The sequence below is a fragment of the Nomascus leucogenys genome, chromosome 10, assembly GCF_006542625.1.
Source record: "Nomascus leucogenys isolate Asia chromosome 10, Asia_NLE_v1, whole genome shotgun sequence".
NCBI lineage: Eukaryota > Metazoa > Chordata > Mammalia > Primates > Hylobatidae > Nomascus > Nomascus leucogenys.
Window position 1 is genome coordinate 72,470,957 of NC_044390.1, and position 26,867 is coordinate 72,497,823.

At 42.5% G+C, this 26,867-nt stretch overlaps 1 long non-coding RNA gene across 2 annotated transcripts in view; it reads left to right on the forward strand.

The window, feature by feature from the left end:
* The first annotated feature begins 5,285 nt into the window (after positions 1 to 5,285).
* Positions 5,286 to 26,867, forward strand: part of C10H12orf75 — a 40,928-nt gene continuing 19,346 nt past the window's right edge. Inside the window, exons 1-2 of one of the 2 annotated variants that reach the window (XR_004032050.1) lie at positions 5,286 to 5,581; positions 23,314 to 23,338. This is a non-coding gene — a long non-coding RNA (chromosome 10 C12orf75 homolog). The remainder of the gene's footprint in view (positions 5,582 to 23,313; positions 23,339 to 26,867) is intronic. The other variant, XR_004032049.1, reaches the window with a different exon arrangement.

Here is a 26,867-nt window from a genome sequence, read left to right on the forward strand (position 1 = left end):
ACAGCCAAATTCTACCAGAGGTACAAGGAGGAGCTGGTACCATTCCTTCTGAAACTATTCCCATCAATAGAAAAAGAGGGAATCCTCCCTAACTCATTTTATGAGGCCAGCATCATCCTGATACCAAAGCCTGGCAGAGACACAAAAAAAGAGAATTTTAGACCAATATCCTTGATGAACATTGATGCAAAAATCCTCAATAAAATACTGGCAAACCAAATCCAGCAACACATCACAAAGCTTATCCACCATGATCAAGTGTGCTTCATCCCTGGGATGCAAAGCTGGTTCAACATATGAAAATCAATAAATGTAATCCAGCATATAAACAGAACCAAAGACAAAAACCACATGATTATCTCAATAGATGCAGAAAAAGCCTTTGACAAAATTCAACAACGCTTCATGCTAAAAACTCTCAATAAATTAGGTATTGATGGGATGTATCTCAAAATAATAAGAGCTATCTATGACAAACCCACAGCCAATATCATACTGAATGGGCAAAACCTGGAAGCATTCCCTTTGAAAACTGGCACAAGACAGGGATGCCCTCTCTCATCACTCCTATTCAACATAGTGTTGGAAGTTCTGGACAGGGCAATCAGGCAGGAGAAGGAAATAAAGGGCATTCAATTAGGAAAAGAGGAAGTCAAATTGTCCCTGTTTGCAGATGACATGATTGTATATCTAGAAAACCCCATTGTCTCAGCCCAAAATCTCCTTAAGCTGATTAGCAACTTCAGCAGTCTCAGGATACAAAATCAATGTGCAAAAATCACAGGAATTCTTATACACCAATCACAGACAAACAGAGAGCCAAATCATGAGTGAACTCCCATTCACAATTGCTTCAAAGAGAATAAAATACCTAGGAATCCAACTTACAAGGGATGTGAAGGAACTTTTCAAGGAGAACTACAAACCACTGCTCAATGAAATAAAAGAAGATACAAACAAATGGAAGAACATTCCATGCTCATGGGTTGGAAGAATCAATATCGTGAAAATGGCCATACTGCCCAAGGTAATTTATAGATTCAATGTCATCCCCATCAAGCTACCAATGACTTTCTTCACAGAATTGGAAAAAACTACTTTAAAGTTCATATGGAACCAAAAAAGAGCCCGCATTGCCAAGTCAATCCTAAGCCAAAAGAACAAAGCTGGAGGCATCACGCTACCTGACTTCAAACTATACTACAAGGCTACAGTAAGCAAAACAGCATGGTACTGGTACCAAAACAGAGATATAGACCAATGGAACAGAACAGAGCCCTCAGAAATAATGCCGCATATCTACAACTATCTGATCTTTGACAAACCTGACAAAAATAAGCAATGGGGAAAGGATTCCCCATTTATTAAATGGTGCTGGGAAAACTGGCTAGCCATATGTAGAAGGCTGAAACTGGATCCCTTCCTTACACCTTATACAAAAATTAATTCAACATGGATTAAAGACTTAAATGTTAGACCTAAAACCATAAAAACCCTAGATGAAAACCTAGGCAATACCATTCAGGACATAGGCATGGGCAAGGACTTCATGACTAAAACACCAAAAGCAATGGCAACAAAAGCCAAAATTGACAAATGGGATCTAATTAAACTAAAGAGCTTCTGCACAGCAAAAGAAACCACCATTAGAGTGAACAGGCAACCTACAGAATGGGAGAAAATTTTTGCAACCTACTCATCTGACAAAGGGCTAATATCCAGAATCTACAATGAACTCAAACAAATTTACAAGAAAAAAACAAACCACCCCATCAAGAAGTGGACAAAGGATATGAACAGACACTTCTCAAAAGAAGACATTTATGCAGCCAAAAAACACATGAAAAAATGCTCATCATCACTGGCCATCAGAGAAGGGCAAATCAAAACCACAATGAGATACCATCTCACACCAGTTAGAATGGCAATCATTAAAAAGTCAGGAAACAACAGGTGCTGGAGAGGATGTGGAGAAATAGGAACACTTTTACACTGTTGGTGTAACAGTAAACTAGTTCAATCATTGTGGAAGTCAGTGTGGCGATTCCTCAGGGACCTAGAACTAGAAATACCATTTGGCCCAGCCATCCCATTACTGGGTATATACCCAAAGGATTATAAGTCATGCTGCTATAAAGACTCATGCACACGTATGTTTATTGTGGCACTATTCACAATAGCAAAGACTTGGAACCAACCCGAATGTCCAACAATGATAGACTGGATTAAGAAAATGTGGCACATATACACCATGGAATACCATGCAGCCATAAAAAAGGATGAGTTCATGTCCTTTGTAGGGACATGGATGAAGCTGGAAATCATCATTCTCAACAAACTATCACAAGGACAAAAAACCAAACACTGCATGTTTGCACTCATAGGTGGGAATTGAACAATGAGAACACATGGATACAGGAAAGGGAACATTACACACCAGGGACTGTTGTGGGGTGGGGGGAGGGGGGAGGGATATCATTAGGAGATATACCTAATGCTAAATGACAAGTTAATGGGTGCAGCACACCAACATGGCACATGTATACATATGTAACAAGCCTGCACGTTGTGTATATGTACCCTAAAACTTAAAGTATAATAATAATAAGAAAGTAATAGCAAAAACTGCGGTTACTTTTGCACCAACCTTATATCTAGAATAGCACCTCTCCCTTTACCCCTACTCTCCTATTCCAGTGACTTATTTTTTCCAATTGCACTTGTATCTAATATTATCTGATTGTATTTGTTTTGATGTATCTCCTCCCACTTGATTTTTCCTCTCTTTCTTGTTCACTGCTGTCCCTCAAACATTTAGAAGAGTGGCTGGCACTTTAAAAACAGATTGGGCATACAAGTGCATTTTTGTTACACAGATATATTGGGTGGTGGTGAAGTCTGGGCTTTTAGTGTAACCATCACCCAAATAGTGTACATTGTACCCAATAGGTAATTTCTCATGGCTGGAGCTCTTAAGGTGATACTCAATGGTGCTTGTTGAAATAATTGATATATCACATAATCTATAACATTATAAGGCAGAATGCACACTACAAGGAACCATGAGGTATCTCAGTGAGTGTTAGAAAAGAACTTATAGGATTTAGGTTCATAATAGGTGATTTTGGTTGGGATTTAAGGAAGCAGGACTTTTTTTTTTCTACATTAGATATTGTCAGGAAGCAGGGACAATTCTATGATTAGAGATTCTTAACGAACCTCATCTCTAGGCAGGAAGACTAGAACAGGGCTAAAACCATAACTGGTAAAGCAGCAGCAGACAATCATATCTGGCAGGATGGGGAGATGTTTGGTGTTTTGGGGGTTTGCACAATGACCTTGTTTTTGTCAGCACTTAGACAAGATTACTGAGTGGCCTTGTTTTTTGTCTCATTTCATAATTCATAGAGTGGCCTTGTGCGATATTGGTGTTCTATACAACTGTGTTCAACAGGAGAATGCAAAGGTCCAGCTGTTGAGTATCACAGCTTCTAGGCCAGTTTCTAGGTGTCAAGGTCCATTTTCTGTCTCTTACAAGTGTCCTAAGGCTGGAGTCTAGTGTCAGCACAGAAATAAGTAGGAGTATATCTTTTGGCTACTTTATAGTTCCCTTTTCCCCAATTCTGGCTTTGTATTAGGATGGACACTGAACCAAGACAGCACAGGCTGGTAGAGAAGCAGTACTTCTAGAAGTCAATTCAAAAATACATTTATTTATCCAAGAATTAATTATCCTCTCAGCACATGGCTACCACAGCTAATTTTCAAATGGAGAACGCTGTATATTTTGCATCCTGAATGATGGAACGCACCATTGCCTCAAAGGTCATGTTCAAAAACCTGCCAAGTCCTTGATTCTGGTTCAAATTTTTATGTAAACACAACAGTATGGTTTTAGGAAAGTCTGTTTTTTTTATTTTTTTGAGACAGAGTCTCGCTCTGTCACCCAGGCTGGAGTGCAGTGGTGCTATCTCCGCCCACTGCAACCTCCACCTCTCAGGTTCAAGCAATTCTCCTGCCTCAGCCTCTTGAGTAGCTGGAATTACAGGTGTATGCCACCACACCCAACTAATCTTTGTATTTTTAGTAGAGACAGGGTTTCACCATGTTAGGCTGGTCTCGAACTCCTGACCTCGTTATCCGCCCACGTCAGCCTCCCAAAGTGCTGGGTTTACAGGTGTAAGCCACCGTGCCCGGCCTTAGGCAAGTCTTTTAACCAGCATCCCAGCATCCTCTGGGACTCTATGGCATCTGTATTCCTCTGTTAACATCCCTTCTATATTGTAATTAATTTATTATAATCTATCTGCCTGGTTAGACTGTCTCCCACATGTTTGTATCCCCGGAACTTAACAAAGGACTTGGCACAGGCTAGGCTCCCTACAAATATTAAGTGAATTTAAAATGGAGCTTTAATTCCTGGCTTGAAGTCACCTCACAAAACATTTAGTGAGTCTGTGTTACGAAGCCAGGAGGACGCTATGAAAAAACAGATAGTCTTTCCCTTTAAGGAATTTGTATTCATTTCTATTAGAGTTAATAATGATAATAGCTGATATTTACTAAAGATAGGGAACTTTGTTAGGTACTTTATATGTACCTGAGTTATTGTCATTTTATAGGTGAAACAATGGATGTACCCAATGGGTTAAGTTACTTTCCTGAGGTCACACTGCTATCACGGGGCAGAACGCAGACTGTTACCCAGACAGTCTGACTCCAATAACGCTGGCCCAACTGTCAGGTTGAAAAGTACAGCACCGTGCCACAGTTCTCTCATTTATCAGAGAGGAGGTCCTGAATCCAAGTTATCGAAATCGTTGCAGACATTTGTTTTAAAGAGGAATAGGTCAATATGACCAATCTGGGGAAGAACTTACGTCTTTTGCCAGGCAGTGCGTATGGGGAACAGAGTTGCATTGGCCTTCTGTTAAAGCAGCTGGGGATTTCGGTTTTGGCTTCAGACCTGCACAACATTCAGTCAATAGCATTTATTGGGCGTCCACTGTGCAGAAAACAGGTGCCCCCTGCTACTTCCTCTCCTCCCCACATCCTGGGGCAGGGTGGGGAAGTGAGGAAAGAAAAGCAAAGACAAGGCAGGGAGGATGCTGAGGGTGGGCAGGTGGACACCCCCACCCCGCGGCGCCGGCCACGCCCCTTCCCGCGCCCTTGCCCCGGAGCCCACTTTAAACTCCCGCCCCTCGTAACGACGACCAATGGCCGACCGCGAAGCGCGCAGGAGGCTGGGGATTGGCCAGTGCCGCGGTTGCCGGGGCGATGGGTGGGTCCGGCGGGTCCCCGGGCGGGGCGGGGCCGGGGCGAGGGGTGCCGGGTGGTTTCCGCCAGGCAGCCCGCAGCCCGCCGCGACCCGGGCAGCGTCTCCCGGCGGTGGGAGGGGGCGGCGTCCACTCGGTTCCCGGCCCGTCGCGGCCCCGTCAGCCTCCCGCTCGGGGCGCGCCGCCCTTAGTCTGGGTCTCTGCCGCCAGGACCCGCGGCCGCGAGCTTCGAAGCGCGGCTTCCCTGGCCGGCTGCGCGATGGGCTGCGGGAACTCCACCGCCACCAGCGCGGGCGCGGGCCGAGGTGAGTCCGGCGGGAGGCGGGGGCAGGCGGGGGCGGGCAGGAGAGGCGGCGGGAAGGAAGGGTGCAGGGATCTTGGGTGGAGGGCGCGCAGCCCCCTCTTCCTGTCTCCATTTTCGGGACAGGAGCAGACCGCCCGTTTCTGGAAAGACCGAAAGCGGGGCAAGTCCCCCGCGCGGGGGCGGTCGCGCCTGGAGCAGACAAGCCTGCGGGGCATCTCTGCCGAGGGAGCGCGGGGAGGACTGTCGCGGGCTCCCCTGCAGCCGCCGGGGCTCCCCTGCAGCTGGCGGGGCTCAGCGCTCTCCTGGGGGAGAGGATTCCCGGACGTGGTCCCCGGCCGCTCCCCCACCTCCCACACTTGCTCCTCGAGGCCTCTCCCCCGTCTCCTCGGAACCCAGGCACCGCACCTGGAAAAGTGCAGCAGAGCAAGACAGGACTTTTGGGGCAGTGGTGGTGGGGCAGGAAGCGGGGAAGGGTGGGAGTGGGGTTGGGGAGAACTAGAAGCAGAGCTGCAAAAACGCATCCGTGTCTGCCTTGATGCCGAAGACCGGCTGGGCTGCTCTTAGGATTTCTCTGAGAAGCTGCAGCAGTAAGGATGTTTTACATATGTGAGACAGAGCTTTGTTATTAACAGTCTGTTAAGATACTTTTCATTAAACACACACACACACACACACACACACACACAAATAGAAACTTCTTTTTATACCACTTCATTTTGTTGATTGGCAGGCAGGGTCTTCTAGCTTCCCCGGGCCAGCCAGGCTTTGTGTCAAGTGACTTTTTCCAAAACTCACCCTTCTATTTCACCCTGCCTATGTCTCCGGATTTAAGGTAGCCTGGATCTGTTTTGAATAATAACTGCTGACCTATTTCAGTGTCCTTTTGGATAAAGAGCTCCTATCTCCTCCAATTGAAATCAATCAGATGCCACATCCCAGCCTAACCAGCAAATGCAAACAGCAGTCGGAGGCTGCAGTATTTCCTAGGCTGCTGTGGAGGCCCTGGCAATGACTTTGTAACCTTGGGCCTGTCACATCCTTTAACCCAGACGCCGGTAAAAAATGGAGTTTAAGACTCAAGACTTATTTATTTATTTTACAGTTTATTTTGACGTTCACATAATGGAATCGGATGTGGCAATCTGCTCAGTACTTGGCCAAGTTTGTGTTTCCTCCTTGGCTGCTGTTGTTGCCACACATCGGGAATATTCTGCTTCAAGAGAAAGGGCTACCATATGTGCAATTCTAGTCCTAGAGATGTGAATGAACCCAGGTAGCGATTTGTTGAAAAGTTTGTGACTTACAGTTAACCGTTACCATCTTGAATTAAATCCTGTCCTGGTGATAATGCAGAGAGCCACAGGAGAGCGAATTTTTTAGATTCATATAACAGTGGGGAAGGTTAGCTTAGCGCCTTATGCTAATGAGGGCAGACGGGCTTCAAACCTGCCTGTGGCCAGAAAGCTCTGCATGTATGAAAACAGTGTCAAGGCCACACCCCGCACTCAAATTGTGTCTTAGTCTACTAGGTACCGTGGCCCTATGCAATCCACTGCATGTGTAGCCTACTTTAAAAAAGGTTAAGAAAAATTATCCACATTAAAAAAAATTGTAGGAAGGGTTTGTAACAGATTTCCCTTAAAACGAGGCTAGTTTCGTGCATGTACATTTTGATTTGTTAATGAACTGCTTGTCAGTTTTAGGGATGGAGAGGGGGTACCATTGCCAAATGAAAATCAGAATGATGGACCAGGTGCAGTGACTCATGCCTGTAATCCCAGCACTTTGGGAGGCTGGGGCGGGTGGATCACCTGAGGTGAGGAATTCGAGACCAGCCTGACCAACATGGTGAAACCCCGTCTCTACTAAAAATACAAAATTAGCTGGGTGTGGTGGCGCCTGCTTGTAATCCCAGCTACTTGGGAGGCTGAGGCGTGAGAATTGCTTGAACCTGGGAGGCAGAGGTTGCAGTGAGCTGAGATCGCACCATTGCACTCCAGCCTGGGCAACAAGAGTGAAACTCTGCTCCATCTAAAAAAAAAAAAAAAAATAGAAAGATGGTAAGGTATGATGAGCTAGCTCTAAAATGTTAATGTAAAAATCAAATTTGGGGGGAAAATATGATTTCTTGGGGAAATATGATTCTGTTTATGAATATTTGATTGACTTTTTCCCTAGGAGCACCTCTTGTCACCTAAAGGGAAGTCATATTAAAAGAAAAAAAGCTACTGAAAGAGTAGTTTGAGGAGCAGCCTCACTTTTGTTTGTGGACAGTGCATGTGAGAGCATGCTATTCTCTCCTCCAGCTTGCTCTTTGCCAAAAATTACTTTTTGTTCAGAGGAGAGAAGGATATTGAGTGCACACTCAAAACATGCAGGAGACAACATGATGAGCAGGGAGTTACTGCATCACCTCTTTGATGGATCTGCCCTTGTCTTGGAGAAGCCGTTCCCAAACATTTGCCTGCCTGTGAGTCCACCTGGCTGCCTTTGGGATTTGGTCATTGTTATTTTGAAGTGTTCTGTCAGTTGGTGGTAGGAATTTAGGTTCAGAGAGGAAATACATCAGGATGAGAGATGTAAAGAAAAATAAACCACAATGCAAAGGTACTGAAAATCTCTTTCAGGGGTGAGCTTGGGCATCAGCGTCAGTTGCACTGTTGACCAAGCTGCACACTTGGAAGACTGAATTCGAGCAATGCTAAACGCGTTAAAGAGATATTGTCCTTCTCTTCTAGCTGCTTACAGTGCACTACTTCCGATATGTCGCAGGAGTCATACAATTCAGTAGCCATACAAACTTTTCAGAAAAAAAAATGTATAAAGAGATTGTGGAAAGGGTGCTGAACTTAAGAGTCTGGACAGTGGGCTTAAGCTTAGGTTTGGTGCTGTGCTGTTTGCATTATTGTGGGTGTTTTATGTTACTTTTTTGAACTTTGGTTTCTTTGTTTATATAATGGGAATAATTGGGTGTATCTTGTTTCATAAAGCTTATGTGAAACTCAAAAATAATGTGAAAGCACTCTGTAAACTAATTACTGTATAATAATATTATTATCACCATTTTGAAGGCAAAGTGGTTTTCCTTGAATATTTTTTATAAGAGCATGGCAAATCTTTTTTCATGCATTAACATATTATTACAATACCCCTAAATCTGAAATCTCCATTCTAAGCCCTGTTTTACTTTTTGAGTTATTCAGGTAAACCAGATAATTGTTTCCTCTTTCCCTGAGATATCAGGACAGCTGCCTCTCTTGGCTGTTGTGTGGTGGACTTGGTTAACATGACAGATTGATACGCAGTAGTTACTTGAGTTAAGTGGATTCCGTATGCCTGATGCGTGGAGAAACTGGTATGGAGTAAAAGGGTCAAGTGGCCATAAGGAGTAGTGAGATGGATCAGCCCCTTGATAATTCTGGGTAGACTTGCCCCTGGAGTACGTTTCTATTAATAACTGTAAGCTTACACATCATCCACCCCTATGTGGGACCTCCTCTGCTGGGAACTTCTAGGGCAACGCTGGGGGCGGCCAGCAATGGATGTTTGTAGAATGAAGTCAAACTTTGTTGCTTTTGAGAAATTCATAGTCTAGGTAGGAAGATTAAGCAATTGAGAATCACTGCAAAGCAGTGATAATAGAATATAATCTGGACCTCCAAGTTTCCAGGAGATGTTGAATGACACAGTTGAATCAGAGAAGTCCTCCTGGAGGAGTTGAGCTGTCCATTTAGGTGGAATTGTGAGAGGCATTTTGAGTACACAAAAGCTCTCCACTTTCACTTTTTGATATCACTCTCTCAAGGTAGGAATTTGATTTTTCCCAACCTATGAGTATATAAAGGATGCAGCAAATTTCTTTTGCATAGTCTAGAGTGTAGACCCCAAATTATAGAGAAACATCTGGATTGAATAGTTCCTTTTAAAGTGTCACGTTTATTATAAGGTAGGGAGCTTTTGCACTTGCGCTCACTCTCGCTCTTTCTCTGCAGTCAGATTCTCTACTCCCTTGTTTTTCCCCCGAGCATGTCTGCTGACTAGGCAGAGAAATCACCAACCTTGCATTCTGAGTTAATGATGTACAGCAGGTCAGTCATTCTCTTTTATATAGTCACATTCATATAGACTATGAAGCAAGTCTTTGTAATATAAATCAGAAATTCCTTTTTATGTAAACCAGAAAATCCCTTAAAAGTTTGGATAGTTCCCCATATCTACAGTAGCATATTTTAATGCAGGTTAAGGCTATAGAAATTATTTGCAGCAGGAATTATCTCAGAAATATTCAGCTCATGATATTTGGTTAAATTGGTTAGTTGAATTGTTTTCTGCCAGAGATATGTAATTGGCAACTGATCTTAACTTTGCAGGCAACTTATTGTTAGAATGTTTCCATAATAGTTTTCTGCTGTTTATGTAACAATAGTCCGAGGGGGAGGAGCTTGATAATTATTTACCCTATTTTATCAGTGTATCCCAGGGAGTTAATACAATCCTTTTGGGTCCAATTTTTTAGATTAGTTATGTCCTTGTCCTCAATTAGCTAGATAATTGCATTCTTTTGAGGTAGCTATATTGGTCCAGGCTTAATTACATCTGTAAATGGTTCGGTAGTATTGAAATGATACAACTCTGTTTAGCATTAGTCCAAGATTTGTGGGGGAAATAATATAAAAATAATACAAAATTTTGCTGATGTCATCAACATTTTTATCTTGCACTACTCCCCTTTCCCCACAAGTATGTACCATCCTTCTTTCTATTCTTTAAACATGCTGAACTCATTCTTGTTTTCTCTCTGTGTGAAACACTTTTTTGCTAGAGAGCTGATACTATGTTTATTTCTTGTCTCCTTTCCCCTCTCCCAAATGGAGGCCTCATGAAAGCCTATACATTTTGTTTACAGCTGTATCCTCAGCCTCTAGACCAGTTTCCACATTTTTAATGGATGTTTTGGTCCTTGAAATATATTTGTTGAATGAATGAGTATATCCGGGAAACAAAAAAGATACAAAATGAAGTCCTAAGTTGGTGTGGGCACACTGTACTGATGTAGCAATTGAGGGAAGAAAATAGAACCTCAAGAAGTCAGGGAAGCCTGCGTGGAGGAAGTGGAACTTTATTTGGCTTTGAAGAATAGGTAAGATTTGGATAGCTGAAAATGGAAGGCTGGTCATTTTTAGTGCTGTAGGAAGTCCTAGAGACAGAAATGGGCTTGGCACATTTCAGGGTAGTAAGAAGTCTAGCCTGATTGGATGTAGTCTTTCACATTGGTTGCACGGTATTGGGAAGAAAGAATGGTTAGGATACGGGACGAGGAGGACAGAAAGGCACTGAGGCCACAGAGTTGAGAGTGGGCTCTGCAGCCAAAAAGGCCAGGTACAAATCCTACATTTGTCATTCATCATTTGTATGACCTTGGGCAATTTGCTGAGGCTGTCTGTTCCTTAGGTTCCTTGACCATAAAATGGGGGTGTAATAAGAGAGCCTACTGTAGATTCAGTGAATTAATGTGTGTAAAGTGTTTAGAACAGTGACTCGTATATTGTAAGTACCCAATATACTATTTATTAGTATAGGGAAAGACACAGCTGGTGTAGAAGGAAGGCATGAGCCACTGAGGGCTTGTACATGTAGAAGTGGCATCATTCACAGCTGCTGTCTGTGCTCAAGAGAAGTGCTGAGGGCCTGAATCATGGCTATAGGCCCTTAGAGGTACAAGCGTTGAGGTCACAGATATGTGGAATACAGTTAAGCTAAAGAGAGGCTGCAGATACGGGGTGAGGGAAGAAGGAGAAGTAAAAATTAAACTGTTAGAGCCTGGGTAACTGGAAGGAGGTTGCTACTCACTCTAAAAGTAAGGTAGTAAGGGGCAGGTGATCAACATACTGGACTGTACCATGTTTGAAGTGATGACGAATAAAGAGAGGTGTGGAGACCCCTCTGCTCAGGTAGTAATTACTGGTGAGACAGAACCAAGAAGCTCTGTGCATCATTCGCTTGCTCTGTCTCCCCAGAATTGATGGTACAACCATGTGAATGGTTCATAAAGGCATCCAAAGTGAGTGATCCATTTCTGCCATTGTCACAGCCTGGTAGGTTCTTTTTGCCCACTGCCCCAAACAAAACCAATGAGGGCTGGGCATGGTCGCTCACACCTGTAATCCCAGCACTTTGGGAGGCTGAGGCAGGTGGATCACCTTAGGTCAGGAGTTCGAGACCAGCCTGGCCAACATGGCGAAACCCCATCTCTACTAAAAATACAAAAATTAGCCAGGCGTGGTGGCATGCGCCTGTAATCCCAGCTACTAGGGAGGCTTGAACCCAGGAGAGTTGCACGTGAGGCTGCAGTGAGCAGCCTGGGTGACAGAGCAAGATCCCGTCTCAAAAAAAAAATAAACAAAAGCAAAACAAACAAGCAAAACCAATGTGAACAGCAGTTTTTGTGGCAAATACAGAGTTTAATAATTGCAGGGCTGGCCAAGTGAGGAGAACAGAGAAATTTCTCAAACCTGTCTCTCTGAGAATTCGGAGGCTAGGGTTTCTTAAGGGGACTTTGGTAGGCAGGGGGTTACTGGGGAATTGGAACAATTGATTGGCTGGGGATGAGGTCATAGGGGCATCTAAAACATCTTTGGGCAGTAAAGTCAGTTCCCAGGAAAGGGTTGGTTCTCAGAACCAGGTGGCATCTCTTGATCTACCAAAATGTGAAATCTGAAAAATATCTCAAAGGCCAGGTCTTTAGGTTTCACAATACTGATGTTATCTATAGGAGTATTTGGGGAAGTTGGAAACCTTGTAACCCCTGGTTACGTGACTCTAGTGCAGTAAGCAACTTATAGGAAAGCACGCTAAACAATAGCGGGTCATTGTTTATGCCTATTTTTTAGTAAGGTTTAAGCCCCTACCAGAATTTTAGCCTTGCCATATGAATGCAGCTTCGATCTTTGAACAAGGACAGGGTTGCGGGGGGTGGGGTCAGTTTTTCTTGCTTCAAAGTGTAACTATAAATTCCTCTCATAGTTATCTTGGCTTCCATGTTAGAATAAGAAAAAAAACCTATGAAATTAAAAGCAAAGCAAAATAGAGTCAGTTATATTAAATTCCTCTCATTATTTATAATTCAGCAAAGGCAGTTTTACCATGAGCCACTTATAGCTCCATATAGACATGGCTTAAATTCTATTATATCAGCTAAATGTCAGTGCACTAACTTATGCCTGTACTTCTTATATGGCTGCATTTATTTTGGGTTTTTTTTTTTTTTTTTTTTTTTTTTTTTTTTTTTGAGACGGAGTCTTGCTCTGTCACCCAGGATGGAGTGCAGTGGCGTGATCTCGGCTAAATGCAACCTCCACCTCCCAGGTTCAAGAGATTTTCCTTCCTCGGCCTCCCGAGTAGCTGGGATTACAGGCATGCACCAGCACACCCAGATAATTTTGTATTTTTAGTGGAGATGCGGTTTCACTGTGTTGGCCAAGCTGGTCAGAAATTCCTGACCTCAGGTGATCCACCCGCCTTGGCCTCCCAGAGTGCTGGGATTACAGGTGTGAGCCACTGCGCCTGGCCATTTTTTGGTTTTTACTTGTCTAAAGTATAGCTGCTTGTCTTAGTTCATTTTTGTGTTGCTATAAAGGAATACCTGAGACGGGGTAATTGATAAAGAACAGAGGTGTATTTGGCTCATGGTTCTGCAACCTGTACAAGATGCATGGCACCAGCATCTGCTTCTGCTGAGGGCTTCAGGCTGCTATCATTCATAGTAGAAAGTAAAAGGGAGCGATAGTGTGCAGAGATCGCATGGGAAGAGTGGAAGCAGTAGAGAGAAGGGAGGGAGGTGCCAGGCTCTTGCTAACGACCACCCAGCTCTCATGGAAACTAATACAGTTAGAGCCCACTTGTTACCACCAGCCATTCATGAAGGATCTGCCCCCTATGGCCCAAACACCTCCCATTAGACCCCACCCCCATGAGATTTGGAGGGGACAAACAAACCAAACTCTAGCACTACTCAACAAGGACAACCTATAAAAATGAGATTTTCTATAAGAGCTTTTCATTGATATAATTTTCATTGACATAATTTTATGTCAATATATAATTTTATATTTCTAGGACACATTGACCTGAATTTTTTTCCTCTATTATTTGAAGAAATCACTTATGAATCTGCATTTTTTCAATTGCACTCTGAAAAATAAGCATTGCTTTGGATGAAGTAGTGAGCTGTTGTTCCATTTCTTTTGGCCAAACCAAGACTATGACATAGTTTTATAACTATTGTGGGTCAGAAGAGCATAGCAAGCTGTCAAAATTAAAGAGAATTTTATTTACTTTTCTGCAGTTATATTTATATAGTTCTCAGAGGAACTGTTTCTTTTCTAAAACAAATAAGGAGTAAAACATTCCTGCATGTTTTTATTATTTCCCATAAGAGCCATAGGCATTTGTGTTTCTGATAATTTATGCTGAAGGAAGAGTGCTTTTTAAATCTTTAGTATTTTTTTTTTTTTTTTTTTTACAAATTCTTCACATACATAATTTTATTTTGGGTGTGTGTGTGTGCGTGAATTATCCCCACTTGGTTTGAAAGATGTAAGTTAATATGTAACTTAGCAATTCATTTACCTGTGAATATTTCTAGTATATTTTATAAAGTCGAGAGTCTCTATAGTATAGTGATCATAAAAGGTATTAATAGACTAAAATGTACATGACCTTTTCTTTCTTTTTTTTTTTTTTTTCCTTTGAGACGGAGTCTTGCTCTGTCATCCAGGCTAGGTGCAGTGGCGTGATCTTCGCTCACTGCAAGCTCCGCCTGCCGGGTTCACGCCATTCTCCTGCCTCAGCCTCCTGAGTAGCTGGGACTACAGGCGCCCGCCACCACGCTCGGCTAATTTTTTGTATTTTTAGTAGAGACAGGGTTTCACTGTGTTAGCCAGGATGGTCTCGATCTCCTGACCTCGTGATCCGCCCACCTTGGCCTCCCAAAGTGCTGGGATTACAGGCATGAGCCACCATGCCCGGCCCTTCTTTCTTTTAAAAGATATAAGTATGTTCTTCATAATAGAGTTTGGCACGTGGGAGGAAACGCTCACATCAATAAATGTTTGAATTTGTATAATACTGAAGACATGCTGGACAGTATGACTCACAGTTTTTAATGTATACGACAGGCTGATTGGCTCTCAAAGGACCATCTCTCTGTAGGAACCAAGATATTGTAGCCATCTACTTAAAATTACTCAATGCAGGCCGGGCGTGGTGGCTCACGCCTGTAATCCCAGCACTTTGGGAGGCAGAGGTGGGTGGATCGCAAGGTCAGGAGATCGAGACCATCCTTGCTAACACGGTGAAACCCCGTCTCTACTAAAAATACAAAAAATTAGCCGGGTGCGGTGGCGGGTGCCTGTAGTCCCAGCTACTTGGGAGACTGAGGCAGGAGAATCGCTTGAACCTGGGAGGTGGAGGTTGCAGTGGGCCGAGATCATGCCACTGCAATCCAACCTGAGCAACAGAGCGAGACTCTGTCTCAAAAAAAAAAAAAAAAAAAAAAAAAAAAAAAATTTACTCAATGCAGTATCTTGTAGCTGGCTTGTGTTATCATTCACAAGGAATAAAGTTCTGTTTGTGTCGTGCATGATATATATATTACATTTAGTTTCCATCCAGATATTAACTTTGCTGTGTATTTTAAAAGAGAATATTTTTTGGAGACAGGGAAGGACAAAGATAAGAAGGTCTAGTGGGTTGAATGGTGGCCCCCAAAAAGATATGTCCATGTTCTCATCTGTGCAGTGAGTGAATGCAACCTTATTTGGATAAAGGATCTTTGCAACTGTAATAAAGTTAAGGGTTTTGACATGAGGAGATTATACTAGATTATCTGAGTAGGCTCTAAATCCAATGAGAAGGGTGTTTATGAGAGACACAAGATAAGAAGACAGACATAGAAGGGAAGGTGATGTGAAAATGGAGGTGGAGCAGAGATGATGGGGCCACAAGCCAAGGAATGCCAAGGAATGCTCGCTGCACCAGAAGCCGGGAGAGGCATGGAATGGATGCTTCCCTAAGGCCTCTGGTAGGAGTTTGGATCTGCTGAGACCTTGATTTTGTACTTCTGGCCTTCAGATCTATGAGTGCATAGATTTCTGCTGTTTAAACCACCCAGTTTGTGGTAATTTGTTACAGCAGCCATGGGAAACCAAGACTATATTTTTCTACAGTAGTTCAGGAATGAGACAAAATTAGAATATAAGAAAATGTATTAAACTCTACACCTGGAGTATAAATAATTCTTTGCTTAAATAAATACAGCACGATGCAATCTCGGTGTGATTCATAAAGCCCTTAAAGACTGTTCAGAACCTTAGCCACTACTAGGACTTGTACAATTTTTATATGAAACATAAAGAATGTCTGAGAGGTTCTTCCCCCCCCCCTTCCTGACACCTAATTGTTCGACACCAAGTGTCCTGCAATTCAGTTCAATTCTAACAGTACCTGGAGTTAGTGTCAGCCTCCACGGGTTTAACGGGTCGGTCCCACAAGACTGCCCTCCCTTAAGACTCTAGTTGCAAATATTGGGCTTCCAGGTTGCCACACTTCTGTCAACTTGGCTATAGATTTGGGAGTCTTCACAAATCTCTTTGGGCTTAATGATTTGCTAGAATAGCTTACAGGACTCAGGAGGACACTTTCCTCATGTTTACTGTTTGATCATAAAGGGTCTGAATGAACAGCCAGTGGAAGAGGTACTTGGGGAAGTCTGGAAGTGTCCCAAGTGCAGAAGCCTCTGACCCCAGTGGAGTTGAGCTATGCCACAGTCCTGGTGTGTAGATATGTGCATCAACCCGGAAGCTCACTGAATCTAGTAATATGGTTTGGCTGTGTCTCCACCCAAATCTCACCTTGAATTATAATAATCCTCACATGTCAAGGGCTGGGCCAGATGGAGGTAACTGAATCATGGGGGTGGTTCCCCCATACTGTTCTCATGGTAGTGAATAAGTCTCATGAGATCTGATGATTTTATAAATGGGAGTTCCCCTGCACAAGCTCTCTTGCCTGCTGCCATGTAAGATGTGACTTTGCTGCTCCTTTGTGTTCCACCATGACTGTGAGGCCTCTGCAGCCATGTGGAACTGTGAGTCAATTAAGCATTTTTCCTTTATAAATTACCCAGCCTAGGGTATGTCTTTATTAGCAGCATGAGAACAGAATAATACATCCAGTTATTTTGAGGTTTTTGTAGGCGCTGTGGTTTGAATGCGTTCCCCAACATGTGTTGGATATTTAATACCCAATGCAGTAGTGTTGGGAGGTGGGGCCTAATAAGAAGTGATTAGGGCTTGAGGGCTCTGCTCCCATGAATGGATTAATGTGTTTAATCATAAATAAACTGGAGGACGAATGGAGTGGGTTGGTTATTGAGAGAGTGGGCTGGTTATTGAGAGAGTGGGTTGCTGTAAAAGCAAGTTTGGTCCCTTCTTGCTGTCTTGCTGTCTTGCCCTTCTGCCTTCCCACATGGGATGAAGGAGCATAAAGGCCCTCACCAGATGTGAGCTCCTCAATCTTGGACTTCCCAGCCTCTAGACTGTAAGAAATACATTTTATTTTCTTTATAAATTATCCAGTCTGTGGTATTCTATAACAGCAACACAAATAGGACCAAGACACAGGCATGGCTGGTTAAATCCTTTGCCACTGGTGATTAACTCAATCTCCAGCCTCTCTTCTCTCTCTGCAGGTGGCAGGGTGGAGCTCAATGTTCCAAGCTTCTAATCAAGGCTTGGTCTTTCTAGCGAACAGCCCCCATCCTGAAGCCATATAGGGGCTTGGCCAAGAGTCATCTCATTAGAAGCCTCACAGAGAGGCTCCTGTCACTCATCACTCAGGAAATTCCAGGGGTTTTAGGAGCTCTGTTCCAGGAACCAGGGACAAAGACCAAATATCTTATGATGAAACTGCAATATCAGATTAAGTTTTTTGAATGTTTGAATAGATTGGGTTTGCTATGCATTTTTAATTAACTGAGAGTTCTGTCATTGAAACTCATGAATAAAATGTTAAAATCTTCTGAAATGTATAAAGTAAAAGCTAAACAGAGCCAAGGGGAGATGAAGTGATACTGTAAACAACCAACAGTGATGGAAATGTCCTTCTTTACATTCTATTTACAATTTTTGTTACTGAAACTGCATATAATACTTTTCCTGAGAACAAACCTTTCCCCTCTCCATTTTTAGGAAGATATTTAAAATTATGATGATCATTTCTACAGTTTTGGGAAATAGTCATTAAATCTTTTGACCCCCTCCCGTCTGAGTTATAATAGTCTCTCTGTATTTTTTGGTGTGTTTTTTTCCCCCACAAGAAACATTGTTACCTTTTTTTCGTTTCTACTTCTCCTGAGGCCTTAGGCCCATTGTACTAACCCACCAAGGTTATGTTTAAACAGTAAGGAGCCAATTTGGCAGGACATGAAGTGGTATTAGGATGAATGATGTGTCCTTGTGGCCTGGAAAAAAATAGATGTAACATTATACATATTTGCTTAATAAATGATAAAGCACATGAACCACAGATACAGTTTAAAGCAAATGGGATCTTGCCACTATCTAATTTTGATCAAAGCACTTTTTGCATAATTACTTGGATTAGGGATTGCCATTTGGTTAATTACAATAAATATATAAGTGAAGTGTAATTAAAAGGTTGCAGTGAGGGTAATTTATTTCTGATCATTCTATGATTTTATACTTTCGCAGGACAAATAAACTTATGCTTTGCATTTTATGTACTTAGGTACTCTGATAGTTTTGTTCAGGGTTTCCAACATTTGCAACTTTTTTTTTTTCTTTTGGGAAGTTGTGTGTTAGGGAGTCATATTCTCATTACCCTCGTTACAAGCTTCTCAATAACCACCATATTATCTTGCTTCTAAGATGCACATTTTCTTCCCTATTAAAAAATGGAGCACGTTTTACAATCATACACACACACACAGACACACACACACTTCATGGAGTGTTTCTGACTTCTTTGCTCCACCCCTACCATTGCAGTTATTCAGTTGACGATGCCCTTTCAAATGAGGGCCATTTTAGAACAGAGAATAGTCTGTTGACTTTGTTTTAAATGGTGGCACCATGCATCTCCCTTGGGCCTGCTGGGATGTTAAATGGTGAGCCCAGCAGGGAGGAGGCCTTTGATGGTGCCCATAGCTTGGTGTAATCAAGGTGAAGTGGATGGAGAGTTGCTGATACTGATTAAAATAAGCACCGAATGCACAACATGTGGCCATTTGTAAACTCGTTTCTCATTTCACACATGTTACTGTGCTTTGCCTTCCTGGCTGCATTTGTTGGCCCAGTATGTCCTCATTTACTAGATGCTGAAACAAAGTGATTTAGTGACTGTCAAACAAATATTGGAGCAGGGACCCGACTGCGGTCATCTGCCTTCTGATTCCCCACTGATTTTACCCCATCACCCTGCTGCCATCCCTGAGATGTAGCAGGGCAGCCTTGGCCACTTTCTTCTTCCTGTGGATTGTACTAGATTGCCCCTCGTCTTTAAATGTTGAGGACTCAGCCGGGTGTGGTGGCTCACGTCTATAATCCCAGCACTTGGGGAGGCCAAGGCGGGTGGATCAGTTGAGGTCAGGAGTTCAAGACTAGCATGGCCAACATGGAGAAACCCTGTCTCTACTAAAAATACAAAAAAAATTAGCTGGATGTTGTGGCAGGTGCCTGTAATCCCAGCTACTCAGGAGACTGAGGTAGGAGAATCACTTGAACCCAGGAAGCAGAGGCTGTGGTGAGCCAAGATTGTGCCACTGCACTCCAGCCTGGGCAACAGAGTGAGACTCTGTCTCAAAAAAAAAAAAAAAAAAAAGTTGAAGACCCATGGTCCACATTATAATCATTGTTTTCTTCCCTCTGTAAGACTTGCAGAATCAAAGGCTCACCTCTGGCTCTCCCTTCCCCTGACTCCGGCAAAACCCAACCACACTCTTTATCCTTTTCCACAAAAATAAAAAACAAAAGCTAAAAAGATATTTTCTTTTTAGACGTAAACTGAAAATTCTAAGCCCCCCCCAACCAATTAAATGGACCCCTTTTCTTGGCCAAGGTCATTCCTAAGTTAACCTGAAAAACTCGTTCAGGCCATGGTGGGAAGTGGAGATTGGACATGCTTCATTATACCCTCATCCCTTTGAAATTCAGGCACAACCGACCAGCATTTAACATTAAAACAGACCTTAATAAGACTGACAAAGCAGACTCTTTGTAGCAATAAGATACCAACATGACAGCAGGCTCTAAAAGAAGTCAGGCCCGGTGTGATGGCTCATGCCTGTAATCCTAATAACACTTTGGGAAGCTGAGGTGATTGGATTGCCTCTGTTCAGGAGTTTGAGACCAGCCTCAGCAACATGGTGAAACCCTGTCTCTGTTAAAAAATACAAAAATAAGCCAGGTGTGGTGGCGCACACCTGTAATCTCAGCTACTCGGGAGGCTGAGGCAAGAAAATAGCTTGAACCCAGGAGGTGGAGGTTGCAGTGAGCCGAGATGGCACCACTACACTCCAGCCTGGGTGACAGCACGAGACTCCAAAAACAAATATAAAAAAATAAAAGAAGTCAAAGTATTTTACCCCAAAATATATTTCTTTGACATAAATTTTGAAATGCCAAGCAAAGTTGTCACGTGGGGGGAGAAATCTATATTCTGTAGGTAAATTCTCTTCCCTTTCCCTTTTTCCTGATCTAGGAGAGAATTAATCACTTTTTTTTCTTTTTTTTTTTTTTGAGACAGAGTCTTGCTCTGTTGCCCAGGCTGGAGTGCAGTGGTGCGATCTCAACTCAATGCAACCTTCGCCTCCCGGGTTCAAGCAATTCTCCTGCCATAGCCTCCCGAGTAGCTGGGGATTATAGGCGCCCACCGCCACGTCTGGCTAATTTTTGTATTGTTTTAGTAGAGATAGGGTTTCACCATGTTGGCCAGGCTGGTCTCGAACTCCTGACCTCAGGTGATCCGCCCACCTCGGCCTCCCAAAGTGCTGGAATTACAGATGTGAGCCATGGCGCCGGCCTGGCACCTTTTTAAGTCTGATAAGAAACATTTAAAGGAGCTTCATCTGCAAAATAAAACCTTGGTCTCCACAATCCCTTATCTTAACTCAGACAATTCCAGGAATCAATTGATTCCAGATCTTTAAATAAACTCTTTCAACCAGTTGCCAATCAGGAAATCTTGGAATCCACCTGTGACCTGGAAACAGCCCCCTCCCCCCACACCCCCACCACTTTTGAGTTATCCTGGACCAAACCAATGTACATTGTACAGGTATCGATTGGCATCTTATGTCTCCCTGCAACGTATGAAACCAAGCTGTAGCCTGAGCACCTTGGACACGTGTTCTCCAGACCTTCTGAGGCTGTGTCACAGGCATTCCTTAACCTTGGCAAAATAAATTTCTAAATTGATTGAGACCTATCTCAATACTTTTTGATTTACATAGATTTTCTTCTAGATTCTCATGCTTGACTCTAAAATAAAACATTCATTTTCACGGGTTTATGATGGCACTAATCTTTTGTTTATTTTTTTTCTATCAAAAACACTCTGCTATTGGCAATTTTTCCTATGTTAAGATTTTTTTTTAAGTTTAGGATTTTTTGGTTTAATAATCTCTGATTCTAAAGCAGTTTACATATGTATAATTTTAACAGTAATGGTGGCATAGAAATGTTCTCCCCTGAAGAAAGGAACTAAGTTTATTACACAGTTTAGGTTTAGTCAAAGCCTTAAAAGAATTCGTTTGAGACGTAGCCTCAATTATCTTTAGGATCAGCTTTGAATTTGCAGTATTACAGATGCAAAATGAGTATCATTGTTGGATTGTTCTTGCAATTTGGCAATAACTGTCCCCACAGACTCATTTACTTACTTTGTAGCACATCTTCCTTTATTTTTACACCTCTGCAACTTGTGCAGAAGTTATTTTAATTTCTATTTAATATATATCGAAATTGAAATATGAAGTGTGACGTCTAATAATAACTTAGTTTGCTATTTTTATATGCCAGCTTTGTGTTAGTGTTTACATTGTCTTTTGACACATTGTCTTTTTAAATCTTCACAATAGCCTTTGAGAAAGATACTCTTTTACCCTCATTTGACATAAGGGAGGTGAGGTTTTAAGAGGTTAAAGGAGGCTTAATACCATATATCTTGTAAGAGTTGGAACCAAGTCCGGTGCCTTCCAGATAAAGATATTGGGAGGAGGAAATGTGAGCAGAGAATCTGTGAGAAGTAATGGGGATGGGGACCAGAAGAGATGGGCTGTCTTTTTCACATGGGTGGTGTATTAGGGTTCTCCAGAGGGAGAGAACTAATAGGATAGATGAATGTATGAAGGGGAATTTATTAAGGAGTATTGACTCACATGATCATTAGGTGAAATTCCACAATAGGCTGTCTGCAAGCTGAGAGGCAAGGAAGCCAGTCTGAGTCCCAGGACCTCAAAAGTAGGGAAGTCACCAGTGCAGTCTTCAGTCTATAGCTGAAGGCCCACAAGCCCCTGGCAAACTACTGGTCTAAGTCCGAGAGTCCGAAAGCTGAAGAACATGGAGTCCGATGTTCGAGGGCAGGAAGCATCCAGCATGGGAGACAGATGAAGGCCAGAAGACTCAGCAAGTCTGCTCTTTCCATCTTCTTCTGCCTGCTTTATTCTGGCCATGCTGGCTGCTGATTAGATGGTGCCCACCCAGATTAAGGGTGGGTCTGCCTCTCCCAGTCCACTGACTCAAATGTTAATCTCGTTTGGCAGCACCCTCACAGACACAGCCAGAAACAATACTTTGCATTCTTCAGTTCAGTCAAGTAGACACTCAATATTAACCATCACAGATGGGAAGCCAATGGGAGCAGAGTTAGAGATGCATGTGACTCTTTTTGGAGCTAGGCTGGTGTCTTTGAGGCTTCCTAAGTAATTTAGTCCATTGCTTGCATTAGTGCACAGTTTGACTTAACCATGCCATGCAGACACCAACGTAAAAGGTGTGTGGCTTACAAAAGAAAATGATTCTCGAAGTCTACCAGTTTTAAAATTCTTAAAATGGGAGGTTGGATTAAGGTGACCTGTAAGATCTTTTTCAGAACTGGCACCTTGTAATTTACAGGAACTGTTAAAGATGGGTGGAATAGATTCCAAAGCTAAGATTTGAAACTTAAACTAAATTTGAAATTTAAGATTGGAATTTGAGGCCCAGTGCAGTGGCTCATGCCTGTAATCCTAGCACTTTGGGCAATCAAGGTGGGAGGATTGCTTGAGCCCAGGAGTTGGAGAGCAGCCTGCACAACATGGTGAAAACCCATCTCAAGAAAAAATACAAAAATTAACCAGGCATGGTGGTATGCACCTGTATTCCGAGCTACTCAGGAGGCTCAGGTACGAGGATCACTTGAGCCCAGGAGGCAGAGGTTGCAGTGAGCCAAGATTGCATCACTGCACTCCAGCTTGGGCAACAAAGTGAGACTGTATCTGAAAAAAAAAAAAAGATTTGAATTTTATGATTTTTTGCCCTCCTTTCTCTATTTTTGAAAATTTTTTTAAAACCCATTTTCTTTTCAGGAATATTACTGTATTTTAATTAGGTATTAGACAACATTTTTGTAGCAATACTATCACACCAATACAAACCTATCTTCTTTTTTCTCTAGGCCCTGCAGGAGCAGCCAAAGATGTGTAAGTATTGAATATTAATCATTTTATAAGCTGTCTTTCTGAGGAAGTTGCTGTTTTTCATGATTATGACCTTTAGATCTCTGTGGGTATGGCTGAAAAGACATGGAAATACTTTGTGTATAATGCACATGTCAAGATGATCATTGTAACTAAAGTGCTATTCGGAGAATGTTCTTTGTGCTTTTCATTAGCCTTTCAGTTGCCTGGGCACTTTAACTCAGGATCTTAAGAAGGGGAAATGTTGAATTGTGTTTCATCCCAACAGGTATAGAGATTTTTTTTTTCTTTTAGTTAAAAGCAAGTGATTATAGGAGAAATAAGCACGTAGCTCCTATGACTATGCAGTGTTTTAGAGTTAGCTGGGGAGGAAAGGCTGGGGCCAAGCAGTTACCAAGTGTACATTGAATTGTTTTAAAGTTGATGACTAGATATTCGAATGAATATATAGGGCCATTCAACATAGTCACCATTGAGCTATCTGTAGAGCACAGGACATTTAATAGTAGGCATCTCCCTGTGGAGACATCTGGAGCTCAGGAGCATTCAGGATTTCCATGCCCCTTCTCTCTGCATCCTTCTGCCTCTAATCTAGCTATAGCAAGGATACTGCAGCAGTTCACTCTTTAAGAACATTTCTGGTTACCCAGTGAAGGGTGGGATCAACTCTCTCACCCAAAACTGGGTTGGATGTCAAGACTGATTCACCACATGTCAGGAGGGTGTGGAAAGATGTATTGCTCACATGAGGCTTTCTGGGGAGAGCAGGGCAGCCATCCAAACGAGTCTTGTTTTTATTTTGGTTGGAGAGTGGGCTGGGGTGAGGCTACTTATGAATGGGCAGAGGTTTGATCTTCCTGTTGGCACAGGGAAGAAGTGCCCCCACTTACTGGCTTACACAGATGTGGGGCAAAAGGGGAGTGATGGGGCTCGAAAGCCGTCAATGGTCAAATATCAAAAATAGGGCCAGGTGTGGTGGCGCACGCCTGCAATCCGAGCACTTTGGGAGGCTGAGGCGGGTGGATCACTTGAGGTCAGGAGTTCAAGACCAGCCTGGCCAACATGGTGAAACCCTGTCTCTACTAAAAATATAAAAAATTAGCCAGGTGTGGTGTCGGGCCCCTGTAATCCCAGCTACTTGGGAGGCTGAGGCAGGAGGATTGCTTGAACTGGGAAGGTGGAGGTTGCAGTGAGCCGAGATCATACCACTGCCTGGGTGACAGAGCCAGACTCTGTCTCAAAAAAAAAGAAAAAAAAGAGTCAGACTTTCTTATTTCTTATTACAAAGAATTTAGAGAAGATGAGAATGGGATTGTAAAGCTTTCTGGGAATTAAATATTTAAATATGCATTTTAAAAATTAGGACTTTAGATACAAAGGAAGCAGTAATTGATGGCTTCTAGCTCCTGGTTGCTTTGTTGGAGTTTATTACCTAAACATTTAGCAACAGTGAGTTCTGCACCCTGACCGTATTCCTATTATTGCAATATTTCAGTCTCTCCTTCAGTCTCTCCCTTTGACTTCTATATGTGTTGCCAGATTAATTTTCCTCAAGCACTGCCCTGCGCTTGTATAGGACCTCTGCTCAAAACCTTTCAATTATTCCCATCGTCCTCTGGTCTGAACCCAGGATTTATTAGGAATAGGAAGAGCATTTATGTTTTAGCCTCAAACCGACTGGCTCGCATGGCGTGGGAGGAGATGCTGCAGTGGGGAGCGAGCAGAGCCCGGGGCTGGGAGGGCTGTGCAGAGCTGCTCCAGGCCTCTGTTCTCAGGGGCTCCTGCGACCTCATGCTTCTTGCTCCTGTCCTTGTGTTTTGCTGTGCCCACTGCCTGGAATGGCCCTTTCCCTTTCTGTTTGTAGAAGTGCCATCTGTTCTGTAGGGCATGTGTGTTATCCTTCGTGAGAAGTATTTCCTGGCTCTCTCAGCTGCATAGCATGTCTTTCTCCTCAGAACCTTCACAGCATTTTGGACCTTTCTTGTGGGGCATCGTGTTGGGTATATCGTAGTTCTTCATGTTCTTGTCTTTTCTCCCCTGGGGAGTGAGAGTGGAGAAATGCCTTACCCATTTTATTGCGCTCTAGAGTTATTCACGTCATGCTTTGATCATAGTTTGTGTTGAATAAATAGTTGTTGAATCAATTCCATCATTGCTCTTTAAGGACAGAGTGATTTCATGACTCTTTCTTTTTCTAATAAAATTTAGTGATGATTTTGTCAACAGAATTAGCCGTTCCAGGATGTGAGATGCCATTTAACTACTTAACTATTTCACTATTTAAAATCCTGAATTCTTTAGATTTAGGTTTTCTATGACTGTACCTCATTCTATGTCCTATAACTTTAAAATAAAGTAATTTATTAAATAAATGACATTTTAAAAACAAATGCAGTCAATTTAACTGGAAAAAGTTAAAGAACATTATAATATTACTTTTCCTTACACAAAAGGCATATTCAAACACTTTCAATTTTTTAAGTGGAAGCTATAGATTTATAAATCTTGACTATAATATTAGGTGATGCCATGAATGAATGACCAGCTAAGAAATTAAGATGACTTAATTTTTTTATTATGCACATTAAAATTTTTTTTTTTTTAATCTAAACAGACTGATCCCAAACCAGAAGAATTGGCCAAAATAGTAGAATAAGTACTGAGAGTAAAGAACTTAGAATAGGGCAAACACAATATTATGCAGACCACAGGAAAGTCTTTTTGGGAAAATGTTTGTTATTTCTGGAAGCCAGAAATACTATATATTTAAAAAATAAATTCTCTAGGAAAGGTCTGCAATTTTTACTGCTCCTCCTTTTTTCTTATTTATTTGCTGTTTTCTATAGGTGAGAAGTCCGTATATAATAACAAATAAAATGATGTATCCATCCTGAAGTAGATCACTGTCTACTAGGGACCAAAATACAGTGTGATAAGTGCTAATTATTCCAGTGTTCAGAATTTAATGCTGGTCTTGGAATTGAAGGATGAACAAGAGTTCATGCAGAAAAGGGGAAAAATGGCAACCCAGGGCAGAGGACAAGCATGAAAAAAGGCATGGGAGTGCAAGAGGACAGTAGGTCTGGTACCCGCCAGCCAGGTGGTGTCCCCTGGAGCCTGTGGTACAGTCCAGGCAGAAGTGAAAGATGAGATTGATGGGCAGGGCTGGCTTGTGAAGGGCCTTGGGTACAAGGCCAATAATTGTGCTTGTTTTTTTTTTATGCATTGAAGGGCTGATAGAGATTTTAAGGTGGAGGAATTAAATGATTATGTTTGAGTTTTACGGCAGTAACTCCCAAAGCAGTGTGACACATGGGATGAGGGAGGGTGCAGGCACAGAGGAATAATGGAAGTGAGGCTACAAGAGGGTCAGATGGCAGAGGGAAAGGAGAAGAGGTGATACAAACAAGATGCATTAGAAAATGCAATTAATAAGATTTGTTTAATGACTGAATGGGGAAGGAAAGGAAAGGAAACTCTGAGGATAATGCTGCCGTCAAACTTGAGCCAAGGGAAGCTATGGCTGATAGTC